We start from the raw sequence: 23,266 nt of genomic DNA, 5'->3' as shown, positions 1-23,266 counted from the left end.
TGTGCACAGCTAAATGTGCAAAGAATAGTTCCAGGTCAATTGGGTATGACCTGCTCCACTCCCAAACAGGATTTCCCTATAATCTAAACCAACAGAGTTGCAATTGTTCTTTCAATTGCAGCTTTCTGGTCAAAAAAGTGGAGACAAAAACCTGTTTCCAGTTCAGATCACCAGCACTTCCTTGCACACATCTACACTAAACTAGTAGAACAAATGATGTGGAGGGGGAAGGGATTAGCTCCTTACACCTTGCTGAAAAACAAAGCTCCAAAAATCAGACAAAGGACTATATTTAGTTCAGGCAACTACTTATAAACCATTTTATGCTTTAAAGTCTTTTCTCTTGCTAAGAGATGTTGTGCAAATGAAACAGCTTCAGCTCTAAGACTGGTGGTTTTATTTCCAGCCTGAGATTTCCTGGGCACAAATAGATGCAGGACAGAGCACAGCTGCTCTGTAAATCCAGCACTTCAGAGATGCACTGGATTTGCTGGATCTGCACAAATTAACCCTAAATCTCAGGCTTTCTTGGGCAGCCAGAACTGCTCTGGCTCTGAGAGATTGTTGTGGTAAACACATCCAAGGTTCCTGGAGCTGAACAGGTTACTCACAGCTCCTGCAGAGCAGCCAGGAGGGATCAGATTGTTCCATGTCCAACACCCAGACAAACACAGAGCATTCTCAGAGCATCCATCTGAACAACAAGAATGACTCCTCGGGGCATTTTTGAACAGCATTCAGATGAAAAGAAATAAATAAAAAAACCCTTCTAAGGGCAGAGCAAACCCAGGAACAGCAGTTCACAATAATCCAGTTGAAGTGAGGGATAGAAGCTGAATGCAAACCTGAGCTGCAACAGCAAAGATGGATCAAACAAGAGCTGGAAGATTTCGTTTCAAAACAGGAAGGCTCTTCTCTTGGTTTGTTTTCCCAACATTTATTTAGATGGCAACAGAGGCAGGAAAACACAATCACACTATTTTTAAAATTGGATGTAGCAGTCAAAAAAGGATTAAAAGTTTGGCATAACTGCAGGACTGCAGCCCTTGACGACATCAATCTTTTCTTTTTAAGGAATTTTTCCCAATCTGTACACGGTAACTCGTCCTCAGGCTCACCAGGAGTTCCTTCAGCTGGCACTAGATGGGGGTGTGATGCACAGCATCTTCTGATCGCAGTGATTCATTCTTTGGGGGGAAAGGAGCGTCAGAATGAGATTTCAACCCGATTAAATCCTGTTGAAATAGCTGGGACACCTTATTGCGGACAAAAAAAACTAGCCATAAGTCTTAATGCCCTTATTTTTTAAAATACTAATTTGATTATATTCACTGTGTCCTAAATTGAGTGTGGTAACCTCGACTTAGAAATGCAGGATGGGAAATTACACATTCCTCCTCCCACACCTTCCCATCCTTTAGAAGGTTTCCATATCAAAAGCATTGCCACTGACGTTTTCCAAAATTTGAAGGGGAAAAAAAAAATGTATGTTTAAAAGTTTTGTTTCAAGTTTTTATTTTTATGATGAAGCCCTGAAAATTATCCAGAAAAACAAACCATTTCTATAAACCTCCTGGCCTTGAAAGAAACTGCTCTAGAGAATAATGACCCCAATTCTCCCTCTTAGGTACCACCTAGAAAAGGTCCCAAAAAAAGTAGCAGCACACAGAAAACCATGTCTCTTCCTTTGCCTTTCCCAGACCACACATTCAAATCTGTTTGAAGCAGAAAAAAATAAATCTACCCTTAGTTTGTGATCTCTCACTCACCTGTCACTGGAAAGTCAAGCAGTGAAGTCGCTTTTTGAAACAGTTTTGGTTACTCACAGTGATCTGTTCTTAGAAATTAAAACTATATTGCAAAGACCATGGTGACAAAAACTTTAATTTGAATTATCTTACTAATGTTTTTCTCCTTTGAAAGGCTTAGAGTGAGGGAAAAGTTTCATTTGATTAGTTTTTTAGTTCACTTGCATGTGTTCTACTTCCTTTCTGAAAAAGAAAACCCTTAAGTTTCTGTGACTGTCAGGCCATTTTAATGAGTTGAAAAAACATTTTATTAAAATTATTCATCTCTTTTCTCTCTTGGTTTTTTAGTTTCTTCTCTTCTTACTGTATTATATTACTATTCTGTATTCTCTGCAACAAAATACTCACTTCAAAATGACCAGATTTGATATTTTGACCAAAAAATTACAACAAGCTAAGTGATGTACAGAATACTAAGTGATATATATTTATAGAATACCACCTGCAATTTCACTGCATTGTATGGAATTTCATCTTTTTTAATTTCTTGCTTTTTTCTCTGGTGGGAGGACAATAGAAAGGATGAGGGAGGGAGGAATCTGAGGCTGATGAAGTGGCCCTGGGGGTGTGAAGGTTCAAGACACACCCTGTAGCTTTGCCTTGTCTGTAGCACTGACTGATATCACAAATATCACATACTTCCAGTAAAATATCTAATATTATCAAAAAATTAAAGGATCTGGCTACTCTAGGAAGAAAAATCACTGAATCTATCTAATGATCTATTTATATCCTGAAGCATAAGAATTAATAGTGTGGTAATTTCATCCCAGCTACTGAAACAGCAGAATCTATTCTTATACTCCTGATAAATGGATTTACCCCACAAGTGGTTTAGAGCCTTATTGGGACAAACATGAAGAAATTTTAGCCAACAATAAATGACTCCATTGCTTTTGGCAAAGTAGAACAGACTCAGAAATGCTTCCTTCACAAACTGCTCATTATAAGGATAATCCCAGATAGTGAAGCTTCAGCACAAAAGAAGCAGCTGAACAATTTTGGTAAATATTAATGCTGCTTATCAGTCCTTCTAAAATGTTCACATCTATCAAAAATATGCTGTAATGATTATAGTTTATAAGAAAAGGATCTCACAACTCCCAGGAGATGCTGAGCTGAATTACTCAGACACTTGTCTTGGTTTCTTGAAATGATCAGAAGGTGCCTAAAGCCAATAATTAGTGCTTAGACTTCAACATCTTTTTCTTCTCTCCCACTATGTAGATTATTGTCTCCTGTTCTTTTGGGGATTTGTGCTCATTTATATTCTAGGACTCATCTCTTAAGAGGAACCACCCCAGCACGAGGAGCAATGAGTGGAGGTTCCACACTGAGCAGGGGCTGAGAATTTCACGAGTAAACTACACAGCAACTGAGATCCACAAATGCCAAAAGGGCAGACGGAAAAAAACAGGGACTAAATAAATCTTGGACAGGTTCCTGAAGTGGGGAAAAGAGATAATCAATAGAAGTGTCAAATCTTGTAAATCAATTTATTCTGACAGTCCTTGAGGCTCAAGGATGGGGCATGGGAAGGGAACAAGCAGCTGAAGCTGCAGAGAGGTTCACATATACACACTGTATATGACACATGCAGGGCAATGCAGTGACAGAAGTTATAAAAAGAGTCAAAAAGGACAAACAAAAAAACCACCAGAACGTAATTATGGCAAACTGCACATTAAACCAATGTCCTGTGAGGAATAGTTTAATTTATCTATCATAGATATTTAGCTACCATAGATACAGCCCCCTCCGAGCACCAGTGTCTGAAGCAATCACCATGTAAGCTCCTTTAAAGTAAAAAGTTCAGATTTATCACAGTATTACTGTCCTGAAGTAGTTGAAACATCTGTCATACTCTCAGCTTACCACAGGAACCCACAGAACTGCAGGAAAGTTGTCCATGGTTGTTTTTTTTCAGTTGTCCTGCCTTTCTTATGTTATCTGTGCATCTTAGGCAAAGGATTAGAGAAGGTCATTAAAGCTCCAGAATGGCTGGGAGACAGTGCTGCTGAGTGACTATGTCACATCATCTGCTGAACATATTCCATTCCAAACCAGCATAAACCAGTAGACTCCCTGCCAGCGAATTTAGAAGACTCTGTCCTATGCAAATAAAAGCTGCACTTCTATACCCAAACTGAGATAGTAAATCTATTTCTATTAAACAGATCACATTTCTTTTGATTTATCAATGAACAGTTGGGGTTTCTTTCTCTCTGTTCCTTGAACAACTTTTTTTTCTGCCCAGAAGTGGACAAAGATCTTCCCTTAGATTTCGCAATCCTGGTTCTTCATGTGTTATTTCCCAGTTTGTTCATAAGTGCCCAAAAGCCTCTTTGAAATGATCTCCTCCAGTCAGAAAATCAGAGATGTTCTAGTTTCTTCTGAGCTCCTCTATTTAATTAACTTCAAGTGCTGTATTCTCTGAGGAAGCAGAGGGAGAGTGTATTAGGGGGTGTGGTATAAATTACAAAGTAAATTGAGCAGAGTGGAAATCCAAGACAGTTTGTGTGCAAGAAATTTTCTTTAACACACCTACTACTTGAGAGGCTGAAGGGCAGAACCTGCTTTCCAGCTGTTATTTAAGCCCCCATGGAAGTGTGATCCCTCAGCATCTCCAGCAATTTGATCCATTAGGTGCTCACACAGAGGGGAGCTCCCAAAGGCTTTGTAGGGATTTCTAGAGCTTAAATCAAAATCATCACCTAAAAAAACTAGAAAAAAACCCCACCCGCTCACATCCTTACTTGTTGCCTTGGTGAGGAATTCACTAAGTCTTCCCTTCTGCCTGAAAATTACATCTGAAGGATCCAACCCAGAGACATAAATCCTACATCTCTAATTAAGCAGAGGGTCTTTAACACTCTTGAGAACCCAAATCTACTGAGCATGTTCCAAGCCCAGCTCGTAGACAAGAGCAACTGGATTGGCTCTAAATGATTGCTAGAGCATCAGATAATATCAGATAAGAGCTTAACAATTAAAACAACTCTCCAGGGAAGGGAAAAACAGGCCAAAACAATCTTCCTCCAGAGAGAATTCAAGACCACATCATTCCCTGATGATGATGACACCCAAGTGAGCATCCCAGAGAGCAGGCCAAGTAGAATAATGAAGAGGAAGGTAAATCATGCCAAATTAAAGGGCCATAAGGACAGAGTGCAAAATTCCCAGCAATGCTGCAACCCTCGAGGCCGTGACCCCCTGGCAGAAGGTGGAAGGGTGACCCCAGGTCTGCTCTCATTTATTCTTTACACATTTTATGCTGCACAAGCACTGGGTTTAGGAGGAAACAACATCACCTGGAGAATTCTTTTGGAAAGCAAGGACTAAAGCTGTGCCTTTACCACCAGACTACCAGCAGTTTGCTCCTTTGGAGATGTGAATTCATACTTAGGCTGAAGTTTGTAGCAGTTCAAGGCAAGGTTGGACAGAGCCTGGAGCAACCTGGGCTAGTGGAAGGTGTCCCTGCCCATGGCAGGGAGGGGAACTGGATGATTTTTAAGGTCCCTTCCAACCCAGACCATTCTGGAATTCTATGATCAATACTGGCTGGAAGAGGCAGGTTCAAGGCATCTCCTTCAAGCCTGGTTTAAAAACTAAGCCCAGTTCTACACTTCTTTAAGAAACCATGCAAATGCACAATCTAAGCAAAGAGAACAAGCAAAACACAAAAAGAGGAGCCAAGCAAAGTTTACACCTTGAATATCTATGAAAAGCCACACCACCAAATCCATATATGTTCATTAACTATTCTTTGAGCAATCAGTTAAGTAGGAATACAACAAGTTTTGCAATATAATACGGCTACATTTTGGTGCCTTCATGAATCATATCAGCTTCAATTTTATTAATAATATTCATTTCAACTGTCATGAGGACAAATTGTAAATGATTTCAGAAGCCTTTCTTAATTGTTGCATAGAGGGGAAAATATTCTCTCGTATCAGGTTCTTTATTAAAAAGGATAAGCAAATAAATCTATAAAACATTCTGGTAGTTGCTGGGAAACCTCATTGTTGATATGACAACCATGGCACAGTAAACCAGATTAGAGCTTGTTTCTGATCTGTGTACTCTACATTTTCATTAAGGAAAGTGTTTTCTATCTGCTATGCTATAGTGACACCTACAGAAAAAAAAAAATCTAAAATGGGGCACCAGGGCAGGGATTTGATTAGAAATCAATTTTAAGTGCTGCACAACCCCACTTGTGTATGTCTGCAATATGTATTGTTTAAATTCCAGCCAGGAAGCTTTGGAATTACCACATGCCAGTCTCCCGGGACCCAGTTTATAAACATTTTCATGGCAGTCATGGCAGAAAATCATGCTAATAGCAGGTTTCCAAGCAAAGTTGGTTATCCTAGTTGCTGAATATATGCTGCTAACATTCCTTCAGAGGCAGAGACTTCTCCAGTTTTCCCAGGATCAGCACTTTTTTTCCTGTGGTGCTGCTGAATTTACAAAAAGGAGCATCTTCAGAATCTCCCATTGATTTTGAGTTGTTGCATTGATGTCGTGCAACGTGTTTGCTCTTGAAAATGTACTCAAGACTTTGCTTCTGCTTTTGCAAAAGGAAGGAATATTCCTTTTTTTAGCCCTCCTTTCCTTTAATAACTCAGAATGAACTGCTCTGGGAAGTTCTGGCACAGCTTTTATGGTTTACAACACCTTCAACATCAGAAGTCCATTTGCAGGACTCTAATTCATTTAATATGATATTCTTGAATCCTCAAAGCCTGACATCATGAATAATATTTTCCTTTTCCCTTTCAACAGAAAGCGGCAGCACAACCTCCTCTTTTTCCCGTCCTATTTCCTTAACACTTTTAGGTATTACAGTTAACAAAGAGTTAAACAGCAGCACAACATCAAAGGCTTAATGAAGAGGCCTCTTTCTTTGAAGGATTGGATAGAAAATCTTGAGTCACTTAAAAAAAAAAAAAAAGCCTTCATTATATTTCCCACTATAAATTAAAATTAGCATATTTTAAAATTAGTATCATTTTCCTGGAGAGGAAATTCAGCACTGAGGGTAGTACTGAGCTTTCTGTGATAGAAGTGAAACCTCCAGAATAATCCACCACCCAGAATAATCCTGCTTTTTAAGCACTACAACACACCCTTCCCTAAATGGGTCGGATTCTAAGAAAGAGATATAACGTGTAAAACAACACCATTTTGAAATATTCACCAGACAAACAGATTTTGCTGCTCAGAATAAAAAGCTGTCAGTGATATGCAACCTCAGCGTGACAGAAATCTTGCAGGGGCTCAGAGATTCCCAGAAGGGATAACAGCATAAAACCACACTCTGGAGGTAGGACAGATCTCCTGTTTGGTTGATTTTTCCAGGATCCTGGGTTAATGGAGGCATCCTGGGTGCAAGGAGGATACTTTACTTATCGGTCAGCAATGGTTCCACAACCAGAAGGCAAAGTCCAAGCAAGGTTTGTTCTCCCCTTTGTTCAACATCTGGATAAAATCAGAAGGGAAGAACTAAATAGCTGGACTTGGACCTAAATATGACACAACAAACAGCTCTTGGAGTTGCCTTTATTCACTCCTATTTATTTAACCCACCTCTGTTGCCTTAGGATAACATTTTCTCAATTAACTTGACCTCAAGCTGTGTCTGTACCAGACATTTGTGTTTGCTAAAGTGTGCAGGTGACATTTATTTGCCCAGATCAGCCACTCTCATTACTCTGAGAAGACCACAAGGACTCTAAGCAGGGCTTGATTCCAGTCTTAGCACTGCCACCATTCCAGGCTGGCAGCAGAAGGCCTCTGTGGAGTTCCCTGTGAGTCTCTGAATAAACATAAATAGTCACCAAAAAAAAGTTGCCGGCCATAAACCACTGTTTTATTACTCCCTGCACTTCAGTGTTTGTTCAAACTCACTGTCAGTTCTTTCTAAATCAAATGATAAATGAAAAGAAACAAGAAGGCAGAAATGATGTGGCTACTCCTGTAAGAGATAAGGATTCCTTCCTACCTCACCCCCAGACAAACTGGCGTGGAGAAGCTGCAATACAAAAGTAGGATGCACAGATATTTTGGACAGAGACAGACACCACCTGTGAAATCTTTTTGCTGTGCACAGCAAGAGTTAAAACCAACTCCATTACCTCCTTCCTTAGAAAGCTCCTCACATTCTACCTCCCTTAAATTGCTCCCTAACTTAAGTAATCATCTCTTTCAGGCCCTTAAGCAATAATAACTGACTGGAGCTGGGGGGAGTGAAAACCAAATAACAGCAGCAGCAGTGGAGGCAGCACAGCAGCAGCAGAGGTATTTCTGCTATCAGCCAGTGTATAAAACATTGGCAGTTTAGAGAGGAAGGAGCCATTTAAATATGACAGGTTTTTAATATTTTAACTGCAGTGTGTCTGAGTGTTGCCCCAGGCATCCCAAAGTTTGCTGTACCACATAATTCACTTTTACAATTCTCTCACACACGGAAAGCAAAATAAAATACATTAAAAAAAAAAATACCAAGGCAGGCAAACTCGTGCTTTTGGTGAATCCAAACCCACAGTTCCCCTGAAATGATTGCTGTCATCAAGACCTCTCACTGTCATTGACACAGACAAGTGCCCAAGTGGATTCCTGGATAAAGGCAGGGGGGTGGATGTGTCCAAACTGTTAAAGCTCTGATGGTGCAAACTGTCCCTCAGCGTCAGACAGGATTGTCTCTAACGTGGATTTTTCATTTGCTGCAGAATCTGAGGAGCTGTAGCTTATTTTCTATCAAGTGGCAGGGCTGTCTCAAGGCCCCAGCTGTGGCTCACCCACCATCAAAGTATTGCTGCTTTAGCTGCCACTACCTTTTCCTGCTGCTTTAACTTCCTTCCACGCATCTCACGCTGCTGAGGAGTCAGTTGTAGGTTTTGTCCTCTCCCAGTCCTTCTCTGCAGCCAGGAGGGAGGTTGGGCAGTATTTCCACCTGCAGCAATGGTAAAATAAAAAGGGGAAAACCTGTTCCCAGCTGTCTCAGCATGGTTTGAATTGATCACAGCTGGGTCATTTTGGGGTAGTTCAGTGTGTGTTACACAACAGCAAATGAGAACTGACACAGCCTCGTGCTCAGGCCTCTGCCTGTGGTGTGAAATGAGCTTTACACTCATTTCGTTTCCTTCCTTTTGCTCCTTGTTTTGAGGTTTTGGACTGGAATGGATGCTTGGAAAGACCTGGATTTAAGGCTGCCAGAGGTCAAGAAGGATTTGGACAATGCTCTCAGGCACAAGGTGTGATTTTTGGGGTGTCCTGTGCAGGGTCAGGAGTTTGACTCGATGATCCTTGTGGGTCCCTTCCCTCTCAGAATATTCTATAATTCCATGATTTGTTTGGCAACAGGGCTTTCAGGTTTCACTGTCTGTCTGTGATGAATTTTTGTGTCAGAGCAGAATTTCAACCAGTTTCTATTCTTTTTATCATTCAAGAGAAGAATAGGCTTATTTAATTCAGGTCATGTTCCTTCCTTTATTTCATTTTCTTTTCACAAAGCGGAGTCTCGGCTCCCATCTCAATACTCAAAATACACTATAAAAATATGCAGCACTGATCTAAAGAATATTCACACGTAAATTCCTGTCTGTAATTAAGTAAACACTCCAAAACATGATTTCATTGCAGGAAAAACCAAGCATAGCTTTTAACCTCTGCTTTAGGTGTTGCCTGGACATAAAAACAACATCACAGAAGAACAACAGTGCACAGGGTAAGAGTGTAGAATTTACATTTCTGCTCTAATACCACCTCCAGATTTAATTTTATCCATTTGCTCAGACACCTCACTATCACTTCAGCTATGGTGCTTGAATATGAATACGAAACACTCCTGAAAACCTCCCTCTAAATGCCCTCTGCCATCCCCCATTTATGTCCCACACAGAAGCAGATGCAGAGTCACACAGAGAAAAGAGAATTTGGGCTTGTGATCAGGTTAGACACATGGAACATAATATACACAGAATTTAGTATTGTGTATTTACATAAATCTCAGCTTTCAGAAGGCAAATGTCACACACACCTCAACTAGAATCCTTAGGTGTCATCTACAGACAGATGGTCCTGAAAGAAGCCCAAAAATGTCCACACAAATGAAGGATATTTCTGTCCACTGCAAACTAAGGAAGGATATTTCTGTCCCCCAGTGCCACAGGTAAGTCAGAGGAGTTCTGTGTCCAGGAAGGACCTGATAAAACGAGGTATTCAATGGAATAATAACCCATCCTGCCAAGAGGGGAAGGAGCAATGACTGCAGTGTCCCAGGTAACTTCCCTCCATCCTCTGCCCTTGCACAGCCACCCCGAGCCAGGCTCTGAGCCAGCACAAGGAGATGAACAGTTTGAACCTGAAAAAGCAGAGCCTTCCCAGCCCACTGATGGCAGAGTTCTTCCAGGGACCTGGAGAGGCACTAACAAAGGGAAAAAAAGAAGGCAAATATCTGAGCTGAAATCAGGAGACCCCTCCCTTTTACAGGAGAGAACCACCCCCTCCCGAACCCACAAAGAAAAAACTGGAACCTTTAAAACATTTGGTAGATTAATAAATTAAGAAAACATTATCAATGCAATTACCAAAAGCTAAGGAGTGTTTCAGTTTAGTGTCTAAAAGACTGGTTAGTCAGTCAGGTGGCTTTACTTTTCATTTTGCCTACTACGGGACATAACTTGACCTTCACAGGACAACCACCACAGCATGAAAGGCAATTTTCTTTCTAGAAAATTCTACAAACCCACTGAAACTCCTACCAAAACTCAGGATTCAGTAACTCCAAATGCCTGCATTGAGTACCCAGCTGTTGTGGTGGGCCCAAGATCCTGAGCCAGTCCAAGGGAATCATCCTCCACAGATAAATCAATGCTCTCAAGATTAAAACAAAAAGCCACAAAATCAAATTGCTCCCAGGTGGCCAGCAGGAAACTGGGTATAAATTGGATTACAGGATAGTTAAATGCAATATCAGTGGGGAAAGAAGGTTCTCTCCACTGCTATGTTTGCTTAGGAAACTACAGAAATCATATCCCTGAAAAAGACACAAATTCTTTATTATTTATTGAATAGCTTTAGATTTGTAACAGAATACAGCACCTAAAAATCAATGTGAGATAAGTCACTCCTTTAGCTCAGACTTGGAGTGTTTCCAGTTACTCAAGTACTGGTAAAAGTAGTGATTTATGCTTGAATAAACTTGAACACTGGATAGTGAGAAAATCATTTAGCTTCCATTTAGTGACTTCAAGTTCTCTGTCACATGCTACAGAAAACCATTCTGTAGCTAATTTTCTTAATTTCGGATAAATTTGGGCTTTAGTGGCTTTCTTAAAACCCTTTTAGTTAAATCATCTTATTTGAGTGTTCTATGCAAGCTTCAAGCTTTATTGGAGAAATAAGAAACTACACAGCAAATTTCCCCCCAGATTTACCAACTTCTGCTGGGGAGTTTCATCCTTTCTCAAACTCTGCCATTCTTGATGCTTTGCAGGATAATTTTCCATGAGCATCTTTGATCAAAAGCATCCAGATGTTTCCTTGTAGCTCTGCCAAATGACAGATTTCACATCTCTGCAAAAAATAAGGAATTTTAGGAGCAGTCAGTCTTCAAGGAATCTTAGAATTCCTTTGCCTCATCATGTGGATGGTTCTATTAAACCCCTCCTAAACCATTTAATTACACTAAAACCAATGTAGCTCCCAAACCTTTTACCCCACACACAGCTGTATTCATAAAAAAGTGAATTATTCACATGCCCTCATGAGGACCAAGGGGGATCTCCTGACAGACACTGTTATCTTTGAACACTTTAGCAAAGTTTTAATTTAGGGTTTTCATTGCTGCCTCTTGTTACATAGGATGACTTGAAAGAAAAGCACTAATGGAGAGAGAAGACCCATTTAAACCAAAAAATGCTATTGAAAAATAAATACATTTCTGAGGGCCAGAGAAATCAATAAATAAAATCACAGTTAATCTGGAACTGAGATAAAGGTTCCAACTTGACTCTTAGAGCAGTGAAGTTCTGGAAGCACCTCCCAGACATGGTGTAAATGGCAAAAACCAATGAATCAACAAAAAACTAAATTGTGTGCTGTCTGCAAAATAAGGATTAGAGTTGCTGATACAGGACTGCTTCTTGTAGGGCCTCTAATGGAGAATTTTCTCCTAAAGCAGGCAGGGAGTTTGAATCCTCCTGCTACCATCCCATCAGCAGTGCCACTGTGCACTGAACAATGCAGCATAACAAGCTTCTCCATCAGGACTTCCATGTGTGGCACTTGATTGCCATTCAGCTTCAAGGAACTATAGCCAGTGATTATTTCCCCACCAGCAAATTCAAAACTCAGCCATGACTTCGACTGAGGTTCCTTCCCACCCCCAGACAGTCATTCATGCATCAATATTCCATTTCCTCTGTCATACAACCGTTTCTGCAGCTCCCACAGTCAGTTTTAATTAGAATATTCAGAGTCATTCTGCATTAACAGCACATTGTCACCTATTTACCTCCTTTTTCAGCCCACATTTGTTATTCAGTTCAGGTCTTGGAATTGTCCTCCATATGAAAACACAATAATCCTGTCCTCAGTTCCTCTTCTTTTTTAATAGGTTACAAATGCCTTAATGCCTGATTGCAAATGCCTGATTTTTTTAATCCAATGCTTGCTCAATTTCCTAAAAAGCTTTTATATAATTTCTAAGAGGTTTTTGGAAAAATCTACACATAACATGTAGATTATGTCACCCACAGCAACATACTCATTAACTTCTCCTAGGAACTAAAATCTTCCAGGTGCTGTTTATCTCCATAAAAGTTACAGTGATAACCCTCCAAACATATGTTTATCCGTTCCTCTGAGTACCTTATTTTTTTCTTATGCTGCACTGAGTCAGATTTAGTTTCTTTGAGTTCAGCTATGCACTGGAACACTAAAAAGGCTGGTGAAACAGTTGCTCCCTGCTATTCCTTCAGATATAAGTGGTACCCCACAGCAGCAGGCTGGTAATTCCACATTTTAATTCCCTTAGAAGGGCTGGGTGAAGCCCATCTGCTCTTTGTGCAGTGTCAGTGCCCAATTTATTGATTTGTCCCGAGGCCTGAGGATGCTGAAGAGAACAAAGCTGTGTTACAAAGGTCAACTCAGTCCAACAGACCCCACAGGAAACTCACAGTTTGCAAGATCATTTCTCTAGAAAAACTCAGCTACAGATGTGGTGCCTCTTTTTGGACAGGAGAGAGCTTGTTTGGTATATTCTGGCTGGGTTATGTGAGGAACCAGAAGGGAATTTGCCCAAAGTCATAACACTAAGGATCACAGAAGCACAAAGGCAGTGAAAGACCCCTCAGAAAAGAAAGACTTCACAGTAAAGACCTCTGAGACCATGGAGTCCAACCTAAATGTCTATATATCCCACAATCATCTGATGATTTGATGCCCTATAATCCCACAATCTTTCTACAGATCATTTATTAGGCCATTTCCACAGCTTTTATACACACACACACTCTGAAAACATATGAACATAGGGTTAAGCATCTATAAATACATTGTTGCCCTTGCAATTTGTAATCTTTCTATTTTAAATCTAGTCCCCCTATAAAAAAGGCAGAGCAGTCCCTTAGTTTCACAGCCACACACACACACTGTGTGTGGAATTAAACCTACTTTGCTTTTTTCTCTGTTCTTCCTTTCCCAACTCCCCTCATCTTCTAAAAATTACCTGGTACTCAAGCTGGCTTTATCAGGGCTTTGTCTCCTGGATGCCAATAACCCAAAGTAAGTAAATCATTCTCATCTGATGGCAGTGCACACACCTGAAGGTGGAATTGGTACAGGAGAATTGTGTTGTGTGTATCTTTGCAGGAGCTTTTGGTTCCTGGCTGTCACACACACAAAAAGCCATTGATTATTTTGGTTTCCTGACCTCAGATCTACCTGAAGTTTTAGAGGGTACCAGCAGCATCCCTGCTGAGGCTGCAGCCAAAGGGGAACTCTGATGGACAAAACAAAGGCTGGAGCCAGGGAGCCTGCTGAGGAACAGAGGTCAAGGCACAGCAGGGAATCAAGGGAAAATCAGGAGAACCTTCCCTTGACTGCAGCAAGGACTGGGGGGGGGGGAGAGGCCTGGAGAGGTCAGTCCTGGGGACCAGAAATTTCTGTAACAAGTGCCTGGGACAGAAAACTCCCCATTAAACACCAACTCTGCTCTGCAATCAGCCACATCTCTCTTGTCTCCTCTCCCTCCCTGTGTTCATCACCTGCTGCGATGGAAGGAAAAGAAGGGATTAAGGACAAGAAAAGTTTGAGGAGCAAGGAGTAAATGCCTCCTGTAGGAGAGGATAAAGGAAAAGCAGAAGGAATTGCAAATGCTTATTTATCTTGCAATATATTGCACCTTGATTAGCGCTATTGGAAGGAAAGGGAGCAAGAGGGGTTGGAAAACATGGAAAGAAAGCACAGAAGGATAGGGAAGGAAACTGGGCTGGATCTCAGCAGTGTTCAGCACCCACGATGTTTTGCACAGGAGAATTTGGAAACAGGCAGTTTATCCAGAAAAATGAAATTCAGGTAAAAGTTTGGCTGTTTAGTGTCAAAGAGGATTAACAAAAAAATAATTTCTAATAAAACCAATACTTTCACTAAAGAAAGAAAATCAAACCAGCTACAGCATTCCTCAGTTATCCTTCATCCGACACGAACACAAGAATGGAGCAGCTGCCACGTTCTGCTGACAATTTGGTTGACATTTTGACACATCACTCACATTCAGAGCAGTTTTCCTGTCTCTGAAGCAAACAGATTTTGCTTTAAATAGCCCATGTCATGCAGTGATACTCACAGGCACAAATCCTTGGGTGTCATTCATGAAGCAAAATGTTCAGCTGATTTGTAAATTAGAAGACAACAGACCTTGAATCAAAATGAAGACTCAAATACAGAGCAGATACCACCATTTCAGCATGTTTTTAATTCAAGCACTTGTTGAAACCCTGAAAACAGTCACTGACATGAGTGAAGTGGGCAAAGCCACACAACTCCTGCTCGCTCTGCATCATGAGCTGTGATGCTGCAGGAAGGGTCTGCAAAAAACTTGAGAGCAGAAAAGCTCTCTCAGCAGAGGATTAGCCAATTTAGCCTCACCATAAGAAAATAAAAGCTGCCAGTAACATGTATCCTGTTCCTTTATGTTATTTCTATCAGAAAAAAAACAAAAATGGGGTTTGTTTTTTTGGTTGTATTTATTTGTGCCTATATCCATATTTAACTTCTCATTTTAACCCAAATCCTGTTGTCCAATATTATGAAAGTCATAGTGTGCTTTTGTAAGTCTTTTAAAATTGACAAAGCAAACATTTTCACCTTAAACAAAACTCATTGCAAGGCTTAGTCCCTCCCCTTTGTTTGTTTGCCTTCATACAGAGACAACTGAAGAGATTATAAAATATGTTTTAAAAAGTGTTGTTCACTGAAGACCCGTCACCCTTTGTGGAAACTGAGACTTTTAGGATGTGGTCACACAGCAACCAGCCCAGCAAACAGTAGTGGGAGTAGAGCTGGGGGGTCCCAAGAGAAGAGCAACAAACCTGCTCATCCCTTTGAGCCTCCCAAAGATGATTAGTCATACAATCATGGAACGGTTTGGGTTGGAAGGGGACCAGAAGGATCATCTCGTTCCACCCCCTGCCATGGGCAGGGACACCTCCCACCAGCCCAGGTTGCTCCAAGCCCCATCCAACCTGCCCTTGATGCCTCTTTTGCTGGAGAAATGCAAAGGAGATGCTATTTGGGCTTCAGAGGTTTTCCAGCAGAGTTTTTCCCCTTCCTAACAGATTTCACCTAGGAAGGACATCAGGCCCTCGTCCTCCTCCTTCCCTAAATGAACTGTTATTAAGCATTACTGCACTTCCTCAGCTGTCCCAGAGTAGAGCAGAAAGCAGGAACAGCATCTTAACACCAAGCAGGAAAACCCTGCATTGCTCTGACAGTGCTTCCCCGTGCCCTGGCAGACCACTGGACACTGGGAATACCTTGAAGTGCCCACAACTCCTGCTCTGTGTTTAAGTGGATCAGCTTCTGAGGGTGCTCTGGCTTCTGAGACAAGTTTTATTGTGGTAACATGCTGAGAGTGCAGCTGCCTGGGCCAGTAATCTGCAACTAATAAAACTCCACAGTTATTTCTTTTTGTGAGATTTGACTAAATAAAAAAAAAAAAAAGCTTTTGTTGAGCAGTGAGCATTCTGGTTGGTTTGGAAAACCGTCAGAAAAGAAGCCTCATCACTCCTCAGCTGCCTTAGCAAATGGAGATGCCATGCAAAGCAGTCCTGACAAACACCCTGCAGAGAGAGCAAAGTTCTAGGAGTGAAAAAAAAACCCTATTGGAAATAGTCTGTCTGGTGGGATTTTCTGAGCAAAAACCACACTCCCCACACACTGTACCATAACCTTGGTCCTGGTACTGCTACACAGCTCTTACTTCTGCAGCTTCACACTACAGGAACAATGTAAATACAAGAGACATTAATGCAGCAGTTGAATATCCCAACTTTTACAGCTTCAGAATAAAATGCTTGAGGGAAGAGGAAGGAAAATAGTTTATTCTTATTGGTATATTCAAAGTGTTATACACATAAGTTATATAAGCAAACTCATCAACTTCCACAGAATTACATTGCCAAATAAATTCAGGTGGAAAGATTAACATGCAAAATATTCTCTAGAAAGCTATTTTGACTTTCAGAGCAGTCATCTCATGCAGCATAAGAAATGTTACGTGGTGATGCTTATCCAAGAAAGTCAAGCAAGTTTTAATTTGTACTGCAGAATGGAATTGCATAAAACACTGTCTTTTGAAGTGTTGTAAGTTATAAATGTCTGTTAAATTATGAAAAGATACTTCATGTTCCCAGTGCAATATAGAAAAAAAATAAAGGGTAATCATCACATTTCTGTATTGGTTTTTGATGAAGTGAACAGCATTTGCAATTCCTCAGAACAGTCAATCTTCTCTTTCAAGCAGTTTGTAAAACATCAGGATGATTTCCAGTGCCCTTTAAATCCAAGTTACAGTTTAATTTCAAAGATTTTTCCATGGAAATAAGTTCTTGCCAGCCAGGCCTAAAAAATTCCTAGTAAAATTGAGGCTGACTCAGCAACAATAAGATTCATAACTATGAATCATTTCTCATTATTGCTAATTCCTCTGTCTTAACCTTGGCCCAACCAATGGTGTCATGGTGGAACCAGTTCTCAAACCTTCAGCCTATTTCATGATTTAACCAGTTCTTCATCAGACAGCAGAAAACACTTGCAGTTGCTTAAACACCTCTGTTAAAAATCTAAACCAGCAAATATATTCCATACAAAGCAGGTGATTGTCTCTGGCCAAACCTACAAACAGAGCAAATTCTAACTTATTTGATTTAGCAATGTCTGTCCATATTGGCTTTGAATCCTCCCAGCTTGAAAAGTGAAAAATCCAATCCCCTTGCTTAATATCTGCAGGGAAACTGAAGTTTGGTGCTGAACTCCAGCAAAATGGAATGGCTTTTTTTACCCATTCCCATCTCATACCCATACAAGGCATCAATTCCAGAGAGGCTGCAGACTCCTCATCCCTGGGAGTGTCCAAGGCCAGGTTGGATGGGCTTGGAACAATCTGGTCTAGTGGAAGGTGTCCCTGCCCATGGCAGGGGGTGGAACAAGATGATAATTAAGGTCCCTTCCAACCCAAACCACTCTGTGCTTCCATGAAATTTCAAAGCATTCCACAGCAAGTGGTTTGAAAAGGGAAACAGAGCCTCATGAAGATGATTTTTATGTCCAGTTTTAGTCTTCCCACTCTTGACTACATCACAGGAGGAAAGATTAACTCATAACCAAGCTCTTATTAGACACTCCACCCTCCTGCATGGGAAATATTTGTCTACCTGCAGCCAACCTGGAGACTTCACTTCCATCCACATGAATCCTGCAAGCACTGCAAATAAGCACAAGAAATTTAGGCAGCAGACTGTGAGAACTTTTGGACCCCCTATGACAATACTTACCACTCGTGAAGTTTTGCATGTCCAGGGATTTATTTTAGTAGCCATATCATAGCTTTAAACAATAAAAATGAACAGGAGTTATAAAATGTGGGTAATCTAAAAAGGTTTTAATGGTTATTTTACAGCAGAGGTCAAGCCAGTCACCAGCTCACACTGGGAACAGAGGATGTTCCCTGTACCAGAACATTTGTTTGAAGATTATTTCCTCAGCTCTGTATTTCTCAGGCACTTTATCAGCCTGAACCCAGTCTCCTACACTTGAGAAAGTTTATAGCAGTCGAAAGGTGTTGGAAATTACTTCCAGGAGCTCTTCTCTTACCAAACCATACACAGGAGAGCTGCTCCTGACATTCCAAGCCCCTCTTTCCAAATCCTGTACACTATATTGACTGAGCATGGTCAGGCACTGGGCTCCATTACAGGGATGAACAAAGTCACTGCATTATGTAGGACATTTTAGCAAATGGATTCCAAAGTCATTTAAACAGTGACAGCAAAAATGTGACCAAGAACATGATGTGCTTTTTCACTGGCAAGGCTCCCACAGGCTTTATTAAGAACTGATAGGCTGTCCCAGGATGTTCTTGAGATTCCATCATCCAAATTTAAGCCATTTGCATAATCTGTGCTGAAGGGGAGGCCAGGATATTTGCTTTTTACCAGTGTGGTAAAAAGTAATCAGAGTCCTTATCTCTGCTCCTGTTTTGACCTTCTCCAAAAAAAAAAAACCACTACGACAAAAGCAACTTGTCATCTTTTAAATGAACACAAGCCCTCAAAGTCACCTCTAAAAATGCAAAAATCTGACAGTGAGAAAAAACAGGGAGGGCTGGGCAGAAGAGGAGGGGTTGTATCTGTAACTGAAGCTCTTTCTGTGCTAAGAACTGTTGTCACAACTGTTCTCTCACTCCTTTCTCACCTGATTCTGAGGTCCAACGTTTCAGAAGCACAGGTCACCTCACCTTCAAGGAACATTGTGGAGCTGAAAGGCTTTAACCTTGGTTAACAGGTTGGCCAAGAGAGAAATAACCTGGGAAAGCTTAATGATTGCAATTGAAAGGGACAGTTCATATGGTACCTCTCTGCCTCCAAAGTTTCTGGGATTTTTTTTTTTAAAAACTCTTCCTGTTGTGCAGCTTGTGTCCTAATTGTGATCATAAAAGCTGGTTTTGCAGCACTAACAGCTAAATGCAAATAGCAGCTCTGTTTTAAGCAGCATATGATGGCTCTATTGATAATTTAATAGTAACTCTAATGTAATACAGTAAATAGGAAAATTAAATATAGTAGTGGAGAAAGTCTATATATATTTGGCAAGCTACACTAGCCAGATAAAAATGATGCAACTGAGCATGACTATTCCAAGATGCTTCACAGTACTTGAAGAAACATGTTCACATTTTTCAAACTGAGATACATTCAATTAACTTTTCTTCAGGCTTTCCCTCTACAAACAATGCAAACTTACAATAAAAGAATAAAGTTATTTGTCAGAAATAATTGTCAGGAATAACCTCTGGTGCAGAAGCAGCATTGGTGGGAGTAGTTTGTGTGCACATCGTGGGCCACTGTGTTTGACAGCTCAGACACGATCCCAGAGGAGCTCTGGGAGCCTGAACAGGGAATCTCTGCCACCTCCAGCTCACAGGGACACAGGAGGACACAGGGAATATTCCCTTCCAGGCCGTGGGGTTTAGTTTTCTAGGAAGAACAACTGTCCAACAAAGGTTGGAAGCAATGCTGGCACGTCCTTCATGGGCCAGCAAAGCCTATTGAGAGTTTTTATTGCTCTGTTTCTTTACCCTCCTACACAATGGATTGCCCAGTTTACAGCCATTTAAGGTTATAAACAGAACCTTAAGTAGATCCAAGCATAATTCCCAATTCACAAGGATGACCTTTACATCTTTATGCAACTTCTTATTTAAGAGTTCTGTATCTGCTGCCTTTATTTTATGGTACAGAAAAACTTGCTACAGCTAAAAATCACGGAAGGCCTCTCCTAAGGGAGTTCCTTTAGCCAGGAATCATCAAATATATAGTGAATTTAACACAGGGAAGATCCACACCAGAAAGAGGAAAACAAAATAAATTGGAGTTTTACTATTTCATCTTGCAAAACAATTTTTAGAAAAAAAGTAGAAGCACCATAACTGAGGCACTGCTACAGGAAAAATAGGCAACTAAAAGAAATGTTTGTGTTCTTCAACACATTAACTGGGTAATTTTTTGTCTTACTGTCTTCAGAGAAATATTTTATATACACACTGGGCCAAATCCTGAAGGATTTGCTGAGGTGTTTTTGTTAGGTTTGGGGGTTTTTTTCCCCAGACTTTTTAGTTAAACTGGTAGACAGAACCTAATTCTAACCTACCAAGGCTTCACACTTCATTCTGCTGAATATTTGTTCCTTGGTATCTCTGTTCATTCCTTTGGAAGTCAGCATTTGAAATCCAAAAATTTCTGTTTTACTGAAATCAGTAATAGGGTTTTTTTTATTATTATTTTTGTGGGTCTTTACGTCCCCCAGTGTATGGAAAACCAGTTTGGGGCTTTTTTTGAGGCTTCCATTTCTTGTGCTTGTGAACTGATCTCTAATATTAACATAGTTAATTATGTTTCCATCCCTTACCAAAAGCACAGGCCTATTAAACAGCCTAATTAATCCTAATTAAATAGAAAGTCATGGAACACTTCTCTTGACCAAAATAATTTCGAAATGCCCTTGTGCTGATGGCCTGTAATTTGCAGAATTCATTTTTCAAATGAAAAAGACAGATGTCTTTGTCTCTGATGCAAATGGCCTGGATATATTAAAACTAATTGGGTTTATGTGGTTCTGATAATTGAATGAGATGCATGTAAGCTGTATTATGATGGAGGAAAGAATAACTCTTAATTTTTATAAATGAGGTGCAGCAAATGACAGAATCTTAAAGTCTATTAAAGGGTAAAATCAAACAGTAACACGGAGGGAGGAAGAGCCTTGGAGTGTGTACCAGGGACCTTTAGAACTCCAGTACAAGCAGAGCCATGAACAGTGTTTTCAGTGGGATTCAATTCTTGCCAGAACTGGTTGAAATGAAACAGGAAAATCTGAATTTTTTTCTGCCTCAATTCTCACTGTCCAACCTCGGCACCCCCTTGTGTGCACAGACAACTGCAGATATCACTTCATGTGGTTTATCTGCCTTGGCTGCTTGGATAAGTGACCCTTCCACATAAAAAATAACCAAGTCAGACAGGATCAGGCAGCCAGACAAATTGCAGCTCATTACAATATTCCAAGGACTCCCAGGGAAGCACTTTAGAAGTAAGTGCTCAAGTGGAGTTCCCAGCTGGTATGTTTGTTTGTATTTTGAGCACAAGGCACATGGATTTTTACAGTGCAAATTTGCTCTTTGATGGTCATGGAAACGTGGCTGTTTGAGCTGAAACAACGACACAGGCACAAATCCCAGCCCAGCACCCTGGACAGGGTCATGTGCTGCAGCTCCACCAGGAACTCCCTCAAATGCACTCAAACACCTTCAGGAAGATGATGGGAAGAGAAGCCTGGGATTTCCAGCTCTTGGAATCATGTGGAATTTGGGTTCTTCCCTTTTGTATCAACGTATAACACACTGAGAGCAGAAAATGGACACATTGAAAAAGGCAAAACAAAAAAAGAGACAAACCGTAGATCTGCCAGACTATTCAAGATGAGGTGTGTTCACATGAATCCCAAAATACTTCAATACATAATGAATGGGATACCCCCTCTCAAAATCCAAACTGATTGCCAAGATAAGTCACAGGATTTACACTTTGTAAAATCAGATCACTAAAAGTCAATGTACACAAAAAGACAATGTAGACTCACCCTAGAAGCTAAAAAAAATGAAGTAATCTTTCACTTTCCCCCTCCTTTTTTCCTCTTCCTCTAAATGGACAGAAAATGTAATGTTTCTGTGCAAATCCCTTGACACGTGGGTATAGCTCAGCCACCCCTGCAACAGGCACAGGGGGAAATGAAAAAAAGAAAAAAAGAAAAAATTAACATAACAATTTGAACATGGTATTTGCAACAAGGTAGAAATCATAGAGTGGTTTGGGTTGGAAGGGACCCTAAAGATCATGTGGAGAAGTACATTAAGCCACATTCATAATAATAAGCAGCTTTCAACATTAGATTTATTCTATTTGCAACAGAAAACAAGCAATACATATCACAAAACTGCAATTTCTGGTCTTCCACTTAGGATATCAATTCTACCACTACAGCTTATGGTGGGAGGGGGGGGGGGGAACAACACAAGAAATCTTCAAGTATGTTAAACCCAGAAATATAAACCAAAGATATATTTAAATCAGTAATACATTGAAGGAAGCTTATTTTTAGCCCAAATTTTGGTAGAGGTATTATCAGAAGCATTTTTTTTTCTTTCAGGAAAAAGGGATGGGAAGGGAAAACTTTTCAAATCAGATGTTGAAAGCAGTCAGTGAGTTTCTAGTTATCTCAGACAAATCCTAAGGAGTCCCCTGCCTGCTGGAGGCTCCAGGAACACTCTGCAGCAGCACCTGCCTCAGTGGTTTTCCAGTTAAAAAGGTTGGGAACAGCATGGAAGCATCAGCCTGCTGTGTGAGGGAAATGAGTGTAATAGGAATATTTGGAAGAGTGACTCAAAGAGAAAGAGGAGGTTACAGCCATGACAGAAGAGCACTGGCCTTAATCTCCAAAGTACAACCCCTGCCTTGGGATTCCATTCTTCCCATTTCTGGCAAAGAACTGTAATAAAACACCAATATACAGTTAACTCTATAAAGAAAACTGAGGTGGAAAATATGCCCTCACCTTAAGGACAAGAAATGAGGCAGGAAATCAAATCAATGGTCTGTCCAGCCTGATGGCTCCACTCTGTGAATTAGGGCTGCTGAAGTAGGTTTTCCTGTATAAGAAATTGTTGAAAAGATGACTGTGCTGTCTAATATCAGTGCAGGGGGGCACAGACAACCCATCAGAGTCCTGTGGTGTGGGTAAAATACAAACTAATATGTGTTTAACTGTCAGAACCCAAATAATGCACTGGAATGTTTCCACTGATATGTCAGTGAAGGGCACCTGCCACCTCTGAACACAGAAAAGCAAGATTTAAAGCTTCTCTTTCTATGTGAAAATGTCTGTGAACAAGTTACCATGAATTTTAGGCAATTTACCCCTAAATGGGTAAGAATTGTCAGACAAAAGCTTTAAAGGAACCCCACTTCCCAACACTACGAGACAGAAATCCTTGTCCCTGCAATTTTTTTATTAAAACTGAGAGAGGGAGAGGAAGTTTTTAAGGTGCTTTGAAAATCACCTTAAAAACCAGACTGGAGGAAATTAATAAAAGGAAAAAGTGTCAGCCATAT

Source organism: Pipra filicauda, unplaced genomic scaffold (genome assembly GCF_003945595.2).
Source record: "Pipra filicauda isolate LSUMZ 115617 unplaced genomic scaffold, ASM394559v2 scaffold244_size1468961_pilon, whole genome shotgun sequence".
In the NCBI taxonomy this organism is placed as follows: Eukaryota; Metazoa; Chordata; class Aves; order Passeriformes; family Pipridae; genus Pipra; species Pipra filicauda.
This window is presented reverse-complemented; position numbering follows the sequence as displayed.